Genomic DNA, 23,168 nt, shown 5'->3' on the forward strand with positions numbered 1-23,168 from the left:
TCCTGCATTTCTAGTTACCATTTCAATGAAAACAGAATGCACTGTCATTTGGTCATTTCTGCAGATAACACAAAACAGAAATAGATATTCCAGATGACAAAATCAGTTTTTAATATTATTCCCACAGATGGAAATAATGAGTCAAAACCAACAAGATTAAATTTAGCAGCATATAATATAAAGTCTGCATATAAGTTCTAAAACTCAATCATACAGATTTAGAGCAGGGGCCCCATTTCCTTGTTAGCTTATAAGAAAAGCCTGGACACAGCCAAAGGATGATTAAGCAATTCACACGTCAGCAGCAGATACAAAAATCAGTTTCCAAACTTAGATGTGCAGGAAATGTCTATTTATTTTCTGTATCTCAGTTCAACTTCTGACTTTGAGATCTAAATCTGCCAAGTAAGCAAAAAATATAATCTCAGTCATTCTCGAAAATTGTTCACATCCCTGGAAAATTTCAGGAGTCTTATACAGTGGCAAGACCCGGGGGATAGGGTGGACCCTTCTGTCCCAGGATGTTTGTCTGCACAGCCTGTAAGGACCGAGGGCCCTGCTGCTCCATGGCACTCTTGGGCCATCCAGATCCCTGCCAAGGCCTGAGCTGTCTCTGCTTTCCACCTCCCCACCTCTGTTGCCAGCAAGTAGGACTGGATCCCCCTTACTCAGGAACCCACAGGCCTCTTTCTCCACCTCTCTCCCATCCTCTGGCCTCCTTTTTGGCCTTGGGAAATTCTACTCGCAGAAATACTTTCTTTTTCTCTTTGACAAATCCCCTGGACCCTTACACAACTTCAGTAAACATTCCAAGTTCCACTATGGGCTTAGGCTTTTGGAAACAAAGTCCAGAAGACTACACATTGCGTCTGCTCTCCACCTGACATACATCTCTCTGGGGCAGCAAGGGAGTGCAGGCTACCTGCTTGAATTGGAGGAATGAAAAGGGAAGATACAAAAAGAAACAAAACAATATCTGAAAATATGCAGCCGTAAAGGTAATGGAACACTATTTTATGATATTCAAAGCAATTCTATGGAATGGCAAAATTAAAAGAAAATGTGTACATGAAATAACGTGAAGTGAGAAAGAAGAATACATACATAAGAATGACTCCAACGTAGAAATACAGATTTTATAAGTATTGAAAGCTAATTTGAAATGACATAAATTGATTTTATGTCCATTGTGATATTTTGATGTAAAACTAAGTGCATAATGACTTTGAGAGAATAAATCATACTAAAGAAATGTAAGACCAATTAAAATCTTTTTAGCAATATTTAATTTTTATAAACTCAATGTGAGCTAATAAAATGTTTGTTTAAGGAAAGTTAATGCAACTTAGAGGTGTGTGGCAGAAACTGCTAGCCATTTAATAAAATATATTCTTTCCTTCCTCCATTGTAACTGAATTGTAGCAAGTCACATGGCTGCCTAAGTAGACCACATTCCCCAGTCTCCCCTGTAGCGGGTGTAATCATATGACTAAGTTATTGCCAATGGAACCAAACTGGAAGTGATATGTGCCACTTCTGAGCCCACGGTAGGTCTGCCTTCTCCTTGCTGTCTTTTCCTACCTTTCTAGCTAGAATCCATCCATGGCTGCTACTAGCTTCGACTGAGATGATTCCAAGGCCCTAGGGGATGGCAGAGCAGCACACCAGAAGGCACCTGAATCCCTAAATGACCAAGTGGAGCAGCACTCCCCACCAGCTTAGAATGTTCACTTCTGACTACCACAGGAAAGAGAAATAAGCTGCTATGTTCTTTAACTCAGTTTCTCTCTTGTTTCTACAACTTTAGCTTACTCAGATAAATACAGTGTGCATCACCAGAAGCCTCACATTCGGCTCTATTTAGTTGATTACGTAACTGGACTTTTTCAGTGATTAAATCTGTTTCATTGATACCCTAAAGAAATAGGTTCCATTTTTAAAACAAAAGCACAACCCAAAGGCAAAAACTAAGATGGTTCTCTTCTTCTGGTGACAGAGGGAGAGAGCAAGAAGAGGGTTGAAGCAAACATCTATTTAAGTCCTATGGCAAGCACTTCACAGGGAATCTCACAAATATTATGCCATTCCACTCTGAGAGCTGGGGTTTAGCCTGGAGCAAGAGATCCATCTTCAGATATTTGAAAGGCCATTCTAAGGGAAAAGACATTCTCTTTCTTTTTTAAATTATTGTATACTTTTTATCATGTGTAAATATAATCTCATTCTAACACACTCTCAAAATATAGGAAGACATGGAATAAACCATGGTGGTTTGTTGTCAAGCCTCTTTCCTCTCTCCAACTCCCCTCCAGAGTTATCTGTGTTATCATTTCCAAGTGTATTCATCTGTAGATTTATTACTTGCAGTTTCATAAAAAAGCCAAGCAGTTCACACACCATGACCTGCAGGAATCCTTCCTTGAACTTCTGCCCTCAAAATTAGCTAAGGTAACTTCTCTTGTACCATCATAGCACTAGTACCATTCCCTAGCCTTGTACTTAAACATGATATGCTATTTATTTAACTGTCTTGCCCATTTGACTGTATGTTCTTTGAGGACAAGAAGCCTTTTATTTATTCAAATAACTGCACAGAGACTTCATAGTAAATTCAACAAATGTCAAACCGAATGAAGTGAAGTTAAAGGGAGGCAGATCTTGTTCGATGAACCCCAAGTCAAAGATTTAAGAAATCACTGTTCAAAGTAGAACCAAATGCTTTGAATTAACTATTTTTTAAGTCAGAGAGTTTTAAAGAAAAGGTTTTCAGTCAAAGAGTTTCTTACATTCTAAGAGAATTTGACTCATCCATGACCAATACCTCTTAACTCCAAAATTTAATCCCCTGTAAATCCTTGTTCCACTTAAAACACTCACTGTGTATTTCCGAGAGCTACAAGAGAGGATCCAACATCTGATATTTTCTCCTTCTTCAGTTAGGACTCTTCTCTACTATGATCCTCCCTGGATCTTTCTTCAAGACTCTAAGAAGAGACTAGGAAACAAAACTCTCGTTAAGAAAAGAATAAAATATCCAGACCTTATTTCCGTAAATGGCTTAACCAGAATTCCCTTTCTTCTTCAACGCAAGAGGGTGAGTATGGCTACCCAATAGAATTTTTTTAAACAATATTCTTTTATATGTTTAAAAAAGCATGCTTTTATGTTTGCTGAATTCTTAAATGTAAATAATTTTATTTATCTAACAAGAAGTTTTCACAATAAGCTGCACTTCCATAAAAACAATATTTAAACTGAAGCATGGTCATTTTTCTTCCCTTATGGGTAAAGAACTAGGTTACATTTAACTTAATGGAGTTTTTTCCTGTTTCCTCTACTCTTTTACTTACTTCTTCTTCTAGATATATTCCTATTAAATTTTCATAATATCCCATTAACTCAATGAAAAGAACTTTGCATGCTATGAGGTTGGAAAGAAAGCATTTCCTTTCATTATTGTCATGAAACATTTTTTTTTCTGAAATATTTTTTCTTTTTCCTGTGGACCTTTAGTTTGCTCTCTTTCAGGATTTTTATAATTATTCTACTGTTATCATTTTCCCCTTAAGGCCAAATTGAATTGCTTTGAGTTTATCTCCAACCTTTAGCATTACTTTCAAATTATTGGATATCTAATTAGAGAAGGTTTCTTCATAAATAACATTTCAAAACCATACCACTGAATGGTTGAATAACTGCTGTTACCTCCTCAATTTTTTTTCCTCAGGTTCTTCTAAAACAGCTTTCACTGAACAGTGAACACTGTTGCTGTGTTGCAAAGATGAAAGCAAGATTCCATGTGTGAAGCCCAAATTGAAATCACAGAAGGCAGGATTCACACTGCTAATTGTTGCTTAGCAATAAAATGTGCAAAACCTGCTAATGGAACAGTGACACCAGGCACCAGAGGCATCTGTATCCACACTGGCAGTAAATTAGGGAATTAGAAACCCTACAGTAACAGCAAGAAAAGGAATGCCATCCCTTAGGAACCCAGGGAGGGTTTCTGCACTCGTTCCTGCTTACTGCTCAGTTGAAAAGAAAGTCTCTTCATTCACTAGATACTGCTATTGTGACGCTTGAAGACTGCAAGGAAATAGATGCTCGGAGGTTCAGATTATTCTAAAAAGTGTCCCTGATGGATTTACACGTGCCTCCAAAAAAATCGTATTTTTTTCCCCTGTTGAAAAGATTTGCAGTAAAGATAGATCTTCAAATCCCAGCCTGTACATTTGCTAATGGAGCAGAGTGGGATAGGAAGCTCTGTCACTGCCACCTCATCACAAGTGTTCTGTGGGTAGTAGTCATGCCTCCAGCATAAAGACTGTGTGTCAGAAACCAAAACAAACAAAGAGCCCACAGTGTAGGAATAAACTAGCAGTGGGTCTTAACCTGAAAAATGACTCCAGCCTTTTCTGGTTGTGCTCTGCTTTGGTTTTGTTCTACCTTCATTTGCTCCTGCGAGGGTTTCCAAGATAAAATGTTCCAAGTTGTCTGAAAAGGAATCAGTGTTTACCTGTTATCTGAAACTTCTCTGATTACACTTAAATCAAATCAACAGGATGGTGGGCAGGCAGGCGATGCTTGGGGATTAAGTAAGTAGAAACTCACTTCATATGAAATCAACTTTAAGGAAAAAAATTCTATAAAAAAAGACAACAAATGCTTTCAGAGAGAGATAAAACTCCTATATACCATGAGGTGACTGCTGAGCAACAGATGCTGAGAAGTCAAGTCACAGTCTCCCTTTCCTTAGAATCTCTCTCAAGAAATCCTTGTTGATGATACATACATGTCCTATTCTTTGCTAAGTGCATTGGGCAACACAAATATTTTGTCCATGATCCCTTACTTGTTAATAATGTAGAAAAGATAATATGCATAAGCCAGTTGGGGACTTACAAGACATGATATAAAAGCTATAAAGCACTTTGGGAGGCCAAAGCAGGAGGATTGCTTGAGCTCAGGAGCTCAAGGCCAGCCTGGGCAAATAGTGAGACCTCGACTCTACCAAAAAAAATAAGAAAAAGAAAATAGCCAGCATAGTGGCACATGCCTGTAGTCCAAACCACTCAGGAGGATAAAGAGAGAGGATCACTTGAGCCCAGAACTTCGAGGCTGCAGTGAGCCATGATCGCACCACTGCACTCCTGCCTGCGGGACAAAGCAAGACCCTGTCTCAAAAAAAAAAAAAAAAGCTATCAGGAACTGCATACGGAAACAAATTCATTTATTTTGCAGTTATCTAGACTGCCTTTAACGACACCCTGTTATTCCCTAAATTGGTGAATGAAAAAAATCCAGATGCTTAGCAACCCAACGGACACTTTGTAAATGCTTTTTATTGAAGTATACCCAACACACTGTAAAGTCCACACATTTTATCAGCATTTCTCAGTACATTTTTTCACTTACATAGTGTATATCCATGTAACCAACCACATTGATCAAGACTTAGAAATTCCCAGCACTCTTGAATGTTCTTGCAAGCAATATTGCCCCCAAAATAACCACCATCTTGACATCTACCACAGCAGATTATTTGTGCCTATTGTTGAACTTCATATACATAAGGTCACTAAGTATTTTACTCTTTAATGTCTAGCTTCTTTCACTCAACATTATGTCTAAGAGACTCATCCATGTTGCAATTAGGATTTTTTATTGCAATGTAGTATTCCATTGTGCCAATATTCACAATGGTTTATTTACCCATTCTCCTTTGATGGACATTTGGGGTTATTTTCCCGTTTGAACTACTATGAATAAAGCTGCTATAAACATTCTTGTATATATCTTTTGGCAGACATGAGCACATATTTCTGGTAGGCATCCACCCAGGAGTGGAACTGCTAAGTAGGTAAATGTTTAGCTTTGGCACATACTGCCAAGTTTTCCAAATAGTTGTGCCAAACTGCACACCTGCCAGAGATGGAGTTTCGCATTCCCCACATACTTGCCAAGATTTGGTATTGTTAGTCTTTTAATGTAGCTATACTGGTGAAGTATTATGGTTTTAATTTGCATTTTTCTAATGACTAGTGATACTGAACATCTTTTTTAATGTTTAAGATGCTTTTGTTTACATTTTTTACAAGACTGAGAAAATTTTAATTATCCCTATCAAAGAGAAATATCATTTCCATGTGGGTGGCAGGGAAGTGAAATTTCCCCTATCTAGCGTGCTCTGAAAACCAGGGAGGAAACTGACACTAGATTCTGAAGAAGAGAGCAGTCTTCCTTGAGGAAAAGAGCCCTTTCCTTGGGCAAGTGGTTAATGTGGCATTGGGCCCTCAGGGTGTGGGTGGAAGTTGGTGGAACGCTTATAAACACCTTTTTATATGCTTATTGGCTATTTAAATATAGCCTGTTGTAATAATGCTCCAGCAGATTTGTTTGAAAAGGGCTGCAGTTTCAAATGATCAGGATGCAAGTCTGCTGATCTTGTGGGCCTCAGAGAGTCTATGTCCTGATCAGCAAAGGATGCCAGAGTCATGACTTTTGTGAAAAGGGAAGCCTCCAGAATGAGCTGCGTGTCACTGGAGCTATTTAAGCAAAGACTAGACAGAAAGTAAATTAGTAGAGGAGTGTAAATACCAGCTGCAAGATGAGACTAAATATACTTAAATGTCTCTTCCAACACTGGTAAGTGCTACAGGGATTCAACTATTGCTAGATCAGTGAAAACTGGAAGGCAGAGGGTGGAAGTCAGGGCATGAACCTGTTAACTGTTGAGTATCTATTGTGTGCCAAATACAGTATTAAGCCTTTACATGCATTATTTCATTTAATTCTCAAAACAATCATATATGGTAGATAGTATCTATATTAGTTATTTATTGCTCCATAGTAATATTACCACAAATTTAGCAACTTAAAACAACATACTTTATTATCTCATGGTTTTCTGGGTCAGGAGTCCAGGCATGGCTGAGCTAGGTCCTCTGCTAGGCTATAATCAAGGTGTGGGCCAGAACCGGGCTCTCGTCTGAGGCTCAACTGGCGGATCAGCTTCCAAGCACATGACTGTTGGCAGCATTCAGTCCCTTGCAGGCTGCCAGACCGAGGGCCTCAGTCTCTTTTTGACTGTTGGCTACTTTTAGCTCCTGCTACGTGGCCCTCTCCATGAGGCAGCTCATAACCTGGCAGCTTGCTTTTTCAAAGCATAAGGAAGAGGGTTTCCTACCAAAACTGAAGTTACAGTCATATGTAACACAATCATGTAAATTTAATCATGTATACTCTGTTATCTTTGCCATATTCTGTTGGTTAGGAGCAAGTTGCAAGTCCTGCCCATATTCAAAAGGGGGGAAAGACACATCAGAGCAGGGATCATGGGAGTCACCTTAATGTATTAGTTCATTTTCACACTATGAAGAACTCCCTGAAACTGGGTAGTTTACAAACAAAATAGGTTTAATTGACTCACAGTTCCACATGGCTTTGGAGGTCTCAGGAAACTTACAATGATGATGGAAGGTGAAGGGGAAGCAAGGCACATCTTATGTGGTGGCAGGAGGGACGGTGGGGACTGCTAAACACTTTTAAAGCATCAGATCTCATGAGAACTCACTCACTGTCATGAGAACAGCATGGAGAAAACTGCCCTCATGATCCAATCACCTCCCACCAGATCCCTCCTTCAACACATGGGGATTACGACTGAGATAAGATTTGGATGGGGACACACAGTCAAGCCATATCATTCCACCCCTGGCCCCACCCAAATCTCATGTCCTTCTCATATTTCAAAACCAATCATGCTTTCCCAACAGTCCCACAAAGTCTTAACTCATTCCAGCATTAACTCAAAGTCCAAGTCCAAAGTCTCATCTGAGACAAGGCAAGTCCCTTCCCACTGGGAGCCTGTAAAAATAAAAAACAAGTTAATTAGTCACTTCCAAGATAAATTGGAGATACAGGCATTGGGTAAATGGTCCCATTCCAAATGGGAGAAATTGGTCAAAACAAAGAGGCCACAGGCCCCATGCAAGCCTAAAACCTGGCAGGGCACTCATTAAATCTTAAAGCTCCAAAATAATCTCCTTTGACTCCATGTCTCACAGCCAGGGCATGGTGACACAAGGAGTGGACTCCCAAGGCCTTGGGTAGCTCCACCACTGTGGCTCTGCAGGGTACAACCACCTTGGCTGCTTTTCTGGGCTGATGTTGAGTGCCTGCAGTGTTAGCAGGTGCACAGTGCAAGCTGTCAATGGATCTGCCATTTTGGGGTATGGAGGATGATGTCCCTCTTCTCACAGCTCCACTAGGTGATATGGGGGCTCCACAACTCCACATTTCCCCTCTGTATTGCCCTAGTAGAGGTTCTCCATGAGGGCACCACCCCTGCAGCAGACTTATGCATGGATATCCAGGCATTTCCATACATTTTTTGAAATTTAGTCGGAGGCTCCCAAAGCTCAGCTCTTGTCTTCTGCACACCTGCCAGCCCAACACCACATAGAAGCTGCCAAGACTTGGGACTTGCACCCTCTGAAGCAGCAGCCTGAGCTGTACCTTAGCCCTTTTCAGCCATAGCTGGAGCTGGAATGGCTGGGATGCAGAGTATCAGTCTTGAGGCTGCACAGAGCAGCAGGGCCCTGGGCCTGGCCCACAAAGCCATTTTTCCCCCCAGACCTCTGAGTCTGTGATGGGAGGGGCTTCTGTGAAGGTCTCTGATATGCCCTGGAGACATTTTTCCTGTTGTCTTGGCTATTAACATTCAGCTCCTCATTACTTATGCAAATTTATGCAGTTGGCTTTAATTCCTCCCCATAAAATGGGTTTTTCTTTTCTACCACATGGTCAGGCTGCAAATTTTCCAAACCTGTATGTTCTGCTTCCCTTTTAAACATAACTTTGTATTTCAAACCATCTCTTCGTGAATGCATATAATTGAACACTTTCAGAATAAGCCAAGTCACATCTTGAATGCTTTGCTGCTTAGAAATTTCTTCTGCCAAATATCCTAAATCATTTCTCTCAAGTTCAATGTTCCATAGATCTCTAGGGCAGGTGCAAAATGCCACCAGCCTCTTTGCTAAGGCATAGCAAGAGTGACCTTCGCTCCAGTTCCCAAGAAGTTCCTCATCTCCACCTGAGACCACCTCAGCCTAGACTTCATTTTCCATATCACTATCAGCATTTTGGTCACAACCGTTCAACAAGTCTCTAGGAAGTTTCAAACTTTCCCTCATCTTCTTGCCTTCTTCTGAGCCCTCCAAACTATTCCAATCTCTGCCCATCACCCAGTTCCAAGTTGCTTCCACATTTTTTAGGTATCTTTCTAGAAGTGCCCACTCCTGCTACCAATTTCCCATATTAGTCCGTTTTCACACTGCTATAAAGAACTCCCTGAGACTGCGTAATTTATAAACAAAACAGGTTTAATTGACTCACAGTTCCACATGGCTGGGGAGGCCTCACAATCATGGTGGAAGGGGAAAGGGAAGCGAGGCATGTCTTACATGGTAGTGGGGGGTAACTGCCAACACTTTTAAACCACCAGATTTCATGAGAACTCATTCACTATCACAAGAACAGCATGAGGGAAGCTGCTCTCATGATCCAATCACCTCCCACCAAGTCCCTCCCTCAACACATGGGGATTACAATTTGAGATGACATTTGGGTGGAGACAGAACCAAACCGTATCAACTACTATTATCCTTACTTCATGGGTGGAAAAAATGAACTAAGAAAGGTAGAATAAGTTGCCAGGTACAAGTGTATCTAAATCCAGGGTTTACTTTCTTAACCACTATAGTACCAGGTAAAGGTTCAAAGAGGAGGTGAAATGACAGCTGGAATGGCTTATTCTGAATAAGCTCAGAGAATAGGTTGGCAAAACCAACATGAGCAAGGAGGCAGGAAAGAATGGGTATTTGTAGGAGAGCAAGGAAATTGGTCCAATTAAAATACAAAGTTTATTCGGGTGATAGGGGAACCAAGGCTGGATAGCTAGAGTAGCACTAAACTCCTAGAAAGTCTAATGGAGATGCATCAATCTTACACAGTATTCAATAGGGAACCAGTGTCAGGTTTTAAGCAGACGTTTTTAAAGTATTAAGATGAATCAGGTATCACAGCCTCATGCTAATCAATATATCTGAAACTTCTTAGAAAAATAAATCTTGATGTTAACCAAAGTAGATAATCCATCTCTACTTGGCAATGCCTTTTAAAGCATGGCTGTAAATGATTTAAACAAATAAACATTGACTACTAAGTAAAATGTTTCTCACAGGAGCATCTTTGGTGAGATCTAAATGGAAGAAAGACTTTGCAACAGAAAAAGCAACTCTTTTTGGAGACCTTCGTTGTCCTACTCAAGTCATAAGTCCTAGAACCCATGCTCTTCTTGGTCACTCCTGTCAATGGTGAGCTGTGAGGACACTGTGAAAATCTGTTACTCTCTAAGCATTGGATCACATGACCCTCCAATCCAAAGGACTGCTAGCCTGACTCAGACCAGTCTGACCCACTGGTGGTCTTATGGAATGGAATGAAGGGGGAAAAATGCTGTATAAAATAATCAGTGGAAATTATAAAATCAACTGTTTCCTCTATCCAACATTTATGTTGCTTGCTTTCACTCCTTCCAGATAAACAAAATCACCTTGATGTTCAGTATAATGACATGAGATAACTGGCTGGCTCTCCACTAACATCTCAGAGTGTGGGTTTAGAGTCGGGCTGCCTGTGTTGGAATCCCCCCTGAGCTTGCAAATTGTGCAACCACAAACAAGTTACTTTTCTTACTTAAACCCCAGTTTCCTCATATATAAAATGGTGAGTAAATATATCCTTCGTAGCAACATGGATGCAGCTGGAGGCCATTATCTGAAGTGAATTACACAGGAACAGAAAACCAAATACTGCATGTTCTCACTTTCAAGTAGGAGCAAAACATTGGGTATACGTGGACATAAATATAGGAGCAATAGGCATTGAAGACTACTAGAGGGGCCAGGGAGGGAAGAAGGGCTGAAAAACTCATAGCTGCTATGCTCACTACCTGGATAACGGGATCATTTGCACCCCAAACCTCAGCATCACACAATATACCCATATAACAAACCTGCACGTGTACCCCTTGAATCTCAAATAAAAGTTGAAAGTATTTTTAAAAAATAAAATAAACATAGCAAGTAAAAGTGAGAAAATGCATAATAAGGTTTGTAGAAGGATAAAATGGGACAATGCATAATGGGTTTCATATAGGGAACGAACTAGACGCATTAAAACATTCATGATTACATCATTAGTGCACAGTGTAATAATTTGCTACTAAAAGTATGATAAATTTCATTGAATAAAAAATTCAGTAGAATGAACACAATTATGAATCCTTTTCTATCCTGTGTTTTTCCTACAAGTATACACGTAGCTCCAGGGAACATGGTCATAGTATCAGTGAACAAGGTGCTTCTTCCTAGAGTATCCATTTTATCCCAAGTGTCAGGAGAGGGAAAATAAATTAACTTGTAAGTACCTTTTTAGTTACCCTTATATTAAATTCATATGAAATGTTTTATGTGGTTGGATATATATTATTTTCCAAATAATACTGAGTAAAAATATCTACAAGTGTACTTTTCAGTCTACAATTTAGAGCTCATATGTATGACTTTAAAAGTTATAATATATGATTTTTATATTAAGTGTCTGGAGGAACGATTTCATTCAAAACAAAGCTTGAAATATTATGTGCATGTTTTTCTCCATATTTTAAGTCTATAATATTTTTAAGTTATACTCATCTTTTTTTAATCTGGTGATAAAAATATAGTGCAACTTCTCTGTCAAATTTTTCCACAGATCATAAGCAATTTTTTATTATTTTGTCAAAGAAATAACATAAAAAGTAGGGATCCATGCGAATTTTTAAGATAAAACACAAGCTATCAATACCTGCAGGGAATTCCATCTTGTCAGGCATTCAGACAACTACAAATTGAAAAGCAAAAAAACTGATTACATATTAGTTGTATTTCAGTATGTTTAATAGTTAACAAAATGCCACCAAAAAGTCATATGAGACAAGGCCCTAATGTCCGAACTTCACTCTTTTTTTTTTTTTTTTTTTTTTTTTTTTTTTTTTTTTTTTGAGACAGAGTCTTGCTGTGTCACCCAAGCTGGAGTGTTGTGGTGTGAACTTGGCTCACTACAACCTCCACCTCCCAGGTTCAGGGGATTCTCATGCCTCAGCCTTCCAAGTAGCTGGGAATACAGGCATGTGCCACCAAGCCTTGCTAACTTTTGTATTTTTAATACAGGCAGGATTTCGCCATGTTGGCCAGGCTGGTCTCGAACTCCTGACCTCTAGCAATCCACCCATCACAGCCTCTCAAAGTGCTGGAATTACAGGTGTGAGCCACCACACCTGGCCTCCTAACTCTGCTCTTAACCACCCGATGGAACAATTCAACTTTGAAAACTGTAAGTCAGATAATGTATGCCAAGTGATACATAGGAAACCCTCTAAAATTTTAGCTGCATTTCCCAGATTCAATCTTCCCTATTCCACAATTCAGTGATTACCTCTTCCTGCAAATGTCAATTTGCAATTCTACTCTGAGATTTCCACCCAAGAGGAACAAAGCATATGTTCACAGAAACACTTGAACAAGAATACTCGCAGCAGTTTGATTTATAATAGCCCAAAACTGAAAAAAGCCCAGATATCCATCAACAGGAAATGAATAAACAAATTATGATACATTCACACAATGGAACACTACTCAGCAATAAATAGGAACCAATTACTCATACAAACAACAATATGGGTGAGTCTCAAAATACTATGCTGCAAAAATACATTTGGATGGAAGGAATAAGTTCTAATATTCATTGGTACAGTAGGGGAATTAAAGTTAACTATAATTTATCATATATTTCCAAATAGCTAGAAGAGAAGAATTGTAATATTCCCAACACAAAGGAAAGATAAATGTTTGAGGTGATGGATATCCCAGTTACCAGATTTGATCATTATGCATTATATACATGTATCAAAATATCGCATGTACCCCCAAACTATGATATAGCAACAAAAAATACAAAAAAAGAACATTCTACTGAGTGAAAGGAGAATAGTATATACTGTATGATTCCATTTAAATAAAATCCTGGCACAAACAAAAGGTAAGGATTGCCTGGGAAAAGGCATAAAGGAACATTCTGAAGTGGTGGCAATGTTCTGTACATTAATAAGGATTTGCATCACATAGAGGTTTGCATTTATCAAAATTTAATAAATATACTCTTAATATTTGTGCATATCTTTGTATAGAAACCTTAGGTCAAAAAATTATGATAAACATATATTGCAGATTAACCACCATGGTACACGTTTTCCTACGTAACAAACCTGCACATTCTACACATGTATCCCGGAACTTAAAGTAAAATAAAATTTAAAAAAAAATATATATATATATATTGCAGACTGTTTAGGAGGAAGTGTTCTGATGTCTGCAGTTTATTTTAGAATGCATCAAAAGTTAAGATGGATTAAAGGATAAGATGAGAAAAGAAACTGAATAGATATGTGTTAAAGACAAGTAGAGTAAAACGTTAGAAGCAGAATCTAGCCAGTGGGGATATGAGGGTTCATTGTAAAATAACTTTTTATAAAGTGATTTTATACTGGAAAATTTGGCATGATACAAAACCGAATTGTAAAAACTAACTGGTGAAAAAAGCTTCAGAGTAATTGTTGAAGACAATCCATGAAAGGCATAATTCCTTTTAATCACAGACACACACACACACACACACAAACACACACAAACATATATATATACAGTCTTTTTAGTTACAATTGGAGCTTCACAGCATATTTATAGTACTGTATACTGTGTAATTATTTTCCTCCAAAGACACAATAAAAACAATTTTTAAAAGTTACAGTGATCATGAAATAAAAATATTTAGAAAAATAATTAGAAAATATTTAGAAAAACAGTTACACTATTACCACAAGATCTCAATCCCAGACAAGAGTGATAGCTTCTTTTGTCAGCAAAAATATTCTATAGAAAGAAGAGGATCTGTAAGGAAAAAGGGGGGGTGCAAAGGTTTCTCCAAATTACATTAACATCTGTTGTTTCTCAGCTCGGCTCTACTGACTTTGAAGTGTACTTTTAACACTTTTTGTCTAAAGTTTACTCTGTTGCCTTAGTTCTTGAACTGCATCAGATTCACTGGAAGTATTTGTTGAAAATTCAGATTCTTGTGCCCAACTCATACAAGCTGAATCAAAATCAGAGAAAGGTAGTGTAATTCTTTTTCTTTTTAAAATTCTCATATGTGATTGAGCCAGAATTGAAAACCATGGCTTGAAACCATATCACTATTAGATATTAAATATGCTCTGAAAGCAATGGGCACATAATGAAGACTCACTGGCAATCTACCCACTAACTTGTGCCAACTTCTGAACAGCCCCAGTGTGTGATCCCCAGCCACTCCTCCCCATCTTCGCTCACATACTTCTGAGTGGTCTCCTGTGTGCTAGGCATAAGCTCCTTAAGTGCAGGCTCATTTTCCAGCTGATTTATAGAGTAAGGCTGATGGTTACATTAGAGGGTAATATAGGATCACTTACGATGTTATTTCAATGGCTCCCAGCCAGGGCTGGTATAACGGGGTATGCAGAGTATGCTGTGCATAGGGATCCCCAAAGAGGAAGGAACCCAGACTCTGATCACTGCTTTTATTCATTTAGTAATAAATGAGTTTGTGCACCTATAGTACAGAGGCCAAGTCTCCTTTTTATTTGTGCTCCTTGGAGAATATCCGTCCAAAGTTCCCAGATAAGACATGCACATTGCAGACTCATTTATGATTTAATAGGCACATACCCTATAATCTTCCATAAAGATAAAAATCAATTCATCAGGAAGAGCTAACTATCCTAAATATATATGCATCCAATACAGGAGCACCCAGATTCATAAAGCAAGTCCTTAGAGACTTACAGAGACTTAGACTCCCATACAATAATAATGGGAGACTTTAACACCCCACTGTCAACATTAGACAGATCAATGAGACAGAAAGTTAACAAGGATATCCAGGAATTGAACTCATCTCTGCACCAAGCGGACCTAATAGACATCTACAGAACTCTCCACCCCAAATCAACAGAATATACACTCTTCTCAGCACCACATCGCACTTATTACAAAATTGACCACATAGTTGGAAGTAAAGCACTCCTCAGCAAATGTACAAGAACAGAAATTATAACAAACTGTCTCTCAGACCACAGTGTAATCAAACTAGAACTCAGGACTAAGAAACTCAATCAAAACGGCTCAACTACATGGAAACTGAACAACCTGCTCCTGAATGACTACTGGCTACAAAACGAAATGAAGGCAGAAATAAAGTTGTTATTTGAAATCAATGAGAAAAAAAGATACAACATACCAGAATCTCTGGGACACATTTAAAGCAGTGAGTAGAGGGAAATTTATAGCACTAAATGCCCACAAGAGAAAGCTGGAAAGATCTAAAATTGACACCCTAACATCACAATTAAAAGAACTAGAGAAGCAAGAGCAAACACATTCAAAAGCTAGCAGAAGGCAAGAAATAACTAAGATCAGAGCAGAACTGAAGGAGATAGAGACACAAAAAAAACCCTCCAAAAAAATCAATGAATCCAGGAGCTCGTTTTTTGTAAAGATCAACAAAATTGATAGACCGCTAGCAAGACTAATAAAGAAGAAAAGAGAGAGGAATCAAATAGATGCAATAAAAAATGATAAAGGGGATATCACCACCGATACCACAGAAATACAAACTACCATCAGAGAATACTATAAACACCTCTACACAAATCAACTAGAAAACCTAGAAGAAATGGATAATTTCCTGGACACTTACGCTCTCCCAAGACTAAACCAGGAAGAAGTTGAATCCCTGAATACACCAATAGCAGGCTCTGAAATTGAAGCAATAATTAATAGCCTGCCCACCAAAAGAAGTCCAGGACCAGATGGATTCACAGCCGAATTCTACCAGAGGTACAAGGAGGAGTTGGTGCCATTCCTTCTGAAACTATTCCAATCAATAGAAAAAGAGGGAATTCTCCCTAACTCATTTTACGAGGCCAACATCATCCTGATACCAAAGCCTGACAGAGATAAAACAAAAAAGGAGAATTTTAGACCAATATCCCTGATGAACATCGATGCAAAAAATCCTCAATAAAATACTAGCAAACCGAATCCAGCAGCACATCAAAAAGCTTATCCACCATGATCAAGTGGGCTTCATCCCTGGGATGCAAGGCTGGTTCAACGTATGCAAATCAATAAACATAATCCAGCATATAAACAGAACCAAAGACAAGAACCACATGATTATCTCAATAGATGCAGAAAAGGCCTTTGACAAAATTCAACAGCCCTTCATGCTAAAAACTCTCAATAAATTCGGTATTGATGGAACATATCTCCAAATAACAAGAGCTATTTATGACAAACCCACAGCCAATATCATACTGAATGGGCAAAAACTGGAAAAATTCCCTTTGAAAACTGGCACGAGACAGGGATGCCCTCTCTCACCACTCCTATTCAACATAGTGGTGGACGTTCTGCCTAGGGCAATCAGGCAAGAGAAAGAAATCAAGGGTATTCAGTTAGGAAAAGAAGAAGTCAAATTGTCCCTGTTAGCAGATGACATGATTGTATATTTAGAAAACCCCATTGTCTCAGCCCAAAATCACCTTAAGCTAATAAGCAACTTCAGCAAAGTCTCAGGATACAAAATCAATGTGCAAAAATCACAGGCATTCTTATACACCAGTAACAGACAAACAGAGAGCCAAATAATGAATGAACTCCCATTCATAATAGCTTCAAAGAGAATAAAATACCTAGGAATCCAACTTACAAAGGATGTGAAAGACCTCTTCAAGGAGAGCTACAAACCACTGCTCAATGAAATAAAAGAGGACACAAACAAATGGAAGAACATTGCATGCTCATGGATAGGAAGAATCAATATTGTGAAAATGGCCATACTGCTCAAGGTAATTTGTAGATTCAATGCCATCCCCATTAAGCTACCAATGAGTTTCTTCACAGAATTGGAAAAAACTGCTTTAAAGTTCATATGGAACCAAAAAAGACCCCGCATTGCCAAGACAATCCTAAGTCAAAGGAACAAAGCTGGAGGCATCACGCTGACTTCAAACTATACTACAAGACTACAGTAACCAAACAGCATGGTACTGGTACCAAAACAGAGATATAGACCAATGGAACAGAACAGAGTCCTCAGAAATAATACCACACATCTACAGCCATCTGATCTTTGACAAACCTGACAAAAACAAGAAATGGGGAAAGGATTCCCTATTTAATAAATGGTGCTGGGAAAATTGGCTAGCCATAAGTAGAAAGTTGAAACTGGATCCTTTCCTTACTCCTTATATGAAAATTAATTCAAGATGGATTAGAGACTTAAATGTTAGACCTAAAACCATAAAAACCCTAGAAGAAAACCTAGGTAATACCATTCAGGACATAGGCATGGGCAAGGACTTCATGTCTAAAACACCAAAAGCAACGGCAACAAAAGCCAAAATTGACAAATGGGATCTAATTAAACTACAGAGCTTCTGCACAGCAAAAGAAACTATCATCAGAGTGAACAGGCAATCTATAGAATGGGAGAAAATTTTTGTTATCTACCCATCTGACAAAGGGCTAATATCCAGAACCTATAAAGAACTCAATCAAATTTACAAGAAAAAAACAAACAACCCCATCAAAAAGTGGGCAAAGGGTATGAACAGACACTTCTCAAAAGAAGACATTCATACAGCCAACAGATACATGAAAAAATGCTCATCATCACTGGCCATCAGAGAAATGCAAATCAAAACCCCAATGAGATACCATCTCACACCAGTTAGAATGGCAATCATTAAAAAATCAGGAAACAACAGATGCTGGAGAGGATGTGGAGAAATAGGAACACTTTTACACCATTGGTGGTACTGTAAACTAGTTCAACCATTGTGGAAAACAGTGTGGCAATTCCTCAAAGATCTAGAACTAGAAATACCATTTGACCCAGCCATCCCATTACTGGGGATATACCCAAAGGATTATAAGTCATGCTGCTATAAAGACACATGCACACGTATGTTTATTGCGGCACTATTCACAATAGCAAAGACTTGGAATCAACCCAAATGTCCATCAGTGACAGACTGGATTATGAAAATGTGGCACATTTACACCATGGAATACTATGCAGCCATAAGAAAGGATGAGTTTGCGTCCTTTGTAGGGACATGGATGCAGCTGGAAACCATCATTCTCAGCAAACTATCGCAAGAATAGAAAACCAAATACCGCATGTTCTCACTCCTAGGTGGGAATTGAACAAAGAGATCACTTGGACACAGGAAGGGGAGCATCACACACTGGGTACTATTGTTGGGAGGGGGTAACGGGGAGGAATAGCATTAGGAGATATACCTAATGTAAATGACGAGTTAATGGGTGCAGCACACCAACATGGCACATGTATACATATGTAACAAATCTACACGTTGTACACATGTACCCTAGAACTTGAAGTATAATAATAATAAAAAAAGATAAATATTGACCAAGATGTACATTGAAGGGTAATCTTAAAGAGGAAAAGCAAAGAAAGATATCACCTGGAAGGCATTTAGGAGTAGAGATGGGGATAGAGTCAACCCGAGATTCACGCATGTACCAATGTCTTTGGTCTATCACTGGAGAGCAATGATCCTTTCTTCTCACTCAACTAGACAATCCACAAGCCTAGTTACAGAAGCTGCTGCTGGGAGTGGGTCTCCTCACTCTGGGACCCTGGAACTACTTTCCCCGTTTGCCAAATTGTGCTCTAAAGAAAACTTGTTCCTACAGACTAGTAGCCACAGTAAAATGAGTGCCGGAAATGCTGCAGACAACATCCTATTTTGGTTAATCACAGTGCTGCTCATCAAATTAATAACTGAAACGGTCTTTTCTAACAAAAAGTATTTAACTTTTCTTAATACATTTCTGAAATGTATTTGCCTAATAATGCCTTTTCCACATAACACATAAATGAAATGCCCTGTAGAAGAATATTTTAGAATTGCTGTCTTGGGGAGGGCTCTGCCTTCTTGTATCTCTTTCTTATCTGCCCAAGACAAGCACCTTACAACACCTACTGAGTGTCCAAAGTCCCAACCAAGATGTTAATCCCACACCCAGGACCCAGCTACCTAATTTTCAGGGTAACCCAATGTAAAGTGAAAGTGTAGGGCCCTTTGTTCAAATGTTATTAAAAATTTCAAGATGGCAACAGCACGCATAAAACCAAGCATAGGATCCCTCTTAATGTGGGCCAAGTGTGACTGTGCAGGCTACACACTGATGAAGCCACCCAGCCCATACCTGCCTTCCTCCTCTCACCTTCCTACTCACCTACTAAAAAGGAAAACAACCTAAGTTAATCATATGAGCTGAATAAATGAATTATACTAATAGAGGAAAGACCTGTAAGGTTTTACTGGACAATGTACTAAAAAACAAACAGGAAAAAAAAAAGAACACTTAAATCCTGGGCTAATTTTTAGAAGTAAAGAGATTATGTCTAAGAAGATTGTAGACGGTAAAGCATTTTAAAATCAGTTTATAGAATAAAAAACAAGTTTAGCCTAAAATGTGTCTAGTTCAAAGGAGAAGGAGAAACGCTTGGAGGTCAAGAAAATACAGCATGGTATCTGCTAGTCTCACGGACACAGGACTTGAGCTAGTTCCTAATACCTGAATAGGATTTGATGAGGACTAGGGGTTAGGGAGGGCACCATAGGCAAGGGACCAACATATATCAAACAGCAGAAAGCTTCTCAGTGGAATTCTCTTGCCACATAAAAGGAAGATGAGGCTTCTATTTCCCTTATATACTACTCTGAGGTATACCACATTCAAATTGCTGAAAAGAAAAAAGAAAAAATCTTGAAGGAACCAGAGGAAAAAAAGACATGTTACATACAGAGGAACAAAGATAAGAATTGTAGCCAGCATCTCATCAGAAACTGTACAAAACAGAAGACAAGGGGGTGACATATTTAAAGTGCTGGAAATTTTAAAATGCCAACCAGAATTCTATACCCAGCAAAAGTATCCTTCAAAAACGAAAGAGAAATACTTTCTCAGATAAATAAAAACTGAGGGAAGCCAATGTCTGCATACTTAACTCTATGGGATGTACTGAAGGAAGTATGATATCTGTCTTAGTCTGTTCAGGCTGCCATAACAAAACACTACAGACTACGTGGCGTGAACAACAGAGATTTATCTTCTCCCAGTTCTGGAGGTTAGAAGTTCCTGATAAGGATGCCAACATGTTCCAGATCTGGAAAGGTCCATCTCCCTGGCTTGCAGATGGCTGCCTTCTTGCTGTGGCCTCACACGGTAAAAAGAAGAAAGCAGACTCTCTGGGGTCTCTTTTTATAAGACAGCAATCTTATCAGACCAGGGTCCCACCCTCATGATCTAATTACCTCCCAAAGAAACCATCTCCAAATATTATCACATTGGGGGTTAAGGCTTCAACATATGAATTTGGTGGGACACAGATATTCAGCCCATAAAAATATCAGACGGAAACCTCAATCTACATTAAAAAAAAAAAAAAGAAAGAAAGAAACCGAAGAGCACTGGAAATAGAATACATGAAACTCCGATAGAATGAGAACATTACCTAGTTTTTCACTGCTAGGTCTCCAACAGTTGGAACAGTATCTGGGATGTGCTCAGAAGTATTCAGAATAAATACTTCTAAATGAGTGAATGAATGTCAGAATAAGTGAACGTATGCCTGATGAATCGATGTGGATTTTGAGGAATCCGAATGATGATCAATAGCTCAGTGATACCATGATAAGCTCATTTATGCAACCAGTTTTATCCTGGGTCTCATAAAAATTAATTCCAAGAGTTTTTAGTTTCATATTAGCAGGATTCCATTCTTTTCTAGCTTTCTTTTATGGTAAGACAATCCCTCTCACTACTATCGCTTTAGCAATCCTGCTAAATAAGAGCAGAGTTTCATGTAAATATGAAAATGAGCATTCAGATTTAGAAATAATTATGCAGAGCTACACTATAAAAATGCTGAAAGAAGTACAGTTAAATTGTAGAGGAATTGAAAATGAAATACAAAAATATATACATACTCTATGATTCCACTTATAAAGCAAACTAATCTATAGTAAAACAAATATGTAAATTAGTTTATTCTGGAAAGATTGACTAGAAAGGGGTGCAAGTGAACTTTCTGGAATGATTTTTTAAATGTCTATATCTTCATAGGAATGCAGGATATTCAGGTGCATGCATTTGTCAAAACTCAGCAAATCGGACTCCAGATTTATGCCTGTGATTGTATATAATTTTTATCCTCAAAATAATTATAAGTAAAGATTGAATTCTAGTACGTAGGTTTACTTTTGGCAATAGTATGGGTTAAGAATTCTAGCACTAGCTTCTAAGTCTGAATAAATTAGTAAATATTTTGGATAGTGGCAGCCAGGTTTTTCACTGTCAGAGATGAAAGTTACAAATATGGAAAAGGGAAGCCTACAATAAAAAGCCTACAGTGTTGAGTTAGAATTGGAGGTATGAGAAATAATCGAGGATTTCTAATATATAGACGATAGGTAGAAGAGAAATAACTATAAATACGTGTGTTTGTGCATGTGCGTGTGTGCGCGCGCGTGTGCGTGTGTTTTTCCTAGCTGTGTACACTGAGAGCTACTTACACTAGAAGTAAATTGCACTCTGGTATCAATGCCTGCCAGAGCTTGGTTTTTATATAGCATTCTCCCCTAAAAAGAACCAAAGCTCTTTGGAAAAGAAAGATTGATTTCAGGGTTAGGGCAGAATAAGCATAAGATCAGCCTGGAACATCTTGTGCGAGAAAGTACAGAAGTGTTCCAAAAAAGTGATAGAAACATGCCCAAAAGACACAAAAGCCAGCTTAAGATTTCCACTGACCAAATGCAAAACATTTTAAGTAACAAAATAAATAGTGATAGTAATGAATTATGACTCATTGACTAAAATAAGACTCCCTGAGTCCATACTGATAAAAATAAATAGTTAGATAAATGGAGGACAAGGGAAAACATGTTCTGACAGTAGAATGCTAATGCATATAAAAGAAAGGATGGGTGTTAGAAAATCACTAACGAATGCTAAAATTGGTAAGTGAACCAATTTGATGAAGAGCAAGATATGTACAAAATCTCAAAGTATGTCCCCATAAATTACTTATTAATTATAAAGAAAAAATAGTAACTTTCATTGGAAAAATCTTGCAGACATCATCTTAAGCAAGTGATAAAGTTTAACAATACTGAAATTGGAACAAATCAACATCATAGGCATCCCAATACAATAATGCACTGAGAAAGACACAACATCACTTCTTTTAAAAAAAAAAAAAACAAAAAAACGGAGTCCCTCTCTGTCGCCCAAGCTGGAGTGCAGTGGCATGTTCTCAGCTCACTGCAACCTCCACTACCAGGTCCAAGCAATTCTCTTGCCTCAGCCTCCCAAGTAGCTGGGATTACAGGCACACACCACCATGCCCGGCTAATTTTTTTGTATTTTTAGTAGAGACAGCGTTTCATCATGTTAGCCAGGCTGGTCTCAAACTCCTGACCTCAGGTGATCTGCCTGCCTCGGCTTCCCAAAGTGCTAGGATTACAGGCATAAGCCGGCATGCCCAGCCCACAATATCACTTCTATGGTTTTCTTGCCAAACATGTATAACCCCAATCTAGTCATAAGGAAATATCACACAAGTCAATTGAGCACTATTCTACAAAATAACTGGCCTGTACTATGCAAAATTTCAGACAAAAAACACAAAATAAAGGCTGAAGAATTGTTCCAGACTGAATGACAGTGAAGAGACATGACAATTAAAAATAATGAGTGATCCTGGACTGATCTTGGAGAATGGACGATATTTGAATATGGACTGTGGATTAAATCATTGTACTGTGTCAATGGTACAACTCTTCATTTTGATCATTATACTCTGGTTATTGTCAGAAGTTTCCTTGTTCAAAGGAAAGACACACTATCACATATAATGGCAAAAGA

At 38.5% G+C, this 23,168-nt stretch overlaps 1 long non-coding RNA gene across 3 annotated transcripts; it reads left to right on the forward strand.

Annotated features, from left to right (window-relative positions):
- The first annotated feature begins 853 nt into the window (after positions 1-853).
- Positions 854-4,403, forward strand: LOC102131625 (uncharacterized). 3 transcript variants are annotated; one of them, XR_010579370.2, is made up of 4 exons: positions 854-998; positions 1,423-1,547; positions 2,937-3,094; positions 3,728-4,403. It is a non-coding gene; the product is annotated as an uncharacterized lncRNA (long non-coding RNA). The 3 variants fall into 3 exon arrangements; XR_012419732.1 differs by lacking the exon at positions 1,423-1,547 and adding an exon at positions 2,368-2,448; XR_006690449.3 differs by lacking the exon at positions 1,423-1,547.
- Positions 4,404-23,168: the final 18,765 nt, after the last annotated feature.

The sequence above is a fragment of the Macaca fascicularis genome, chromosome 11, assembly GCF_037993035.2.
Source record: "Macaca fascicularis isolate 582-1 chromosome 11, T2T-MFA8v1.1".
Lineage (NCBI taxonomy): Eukaryota > Metazoa > Chordata > Mammalia > Primates > Cercopithecidae > Macaca > Macaca fascicularis.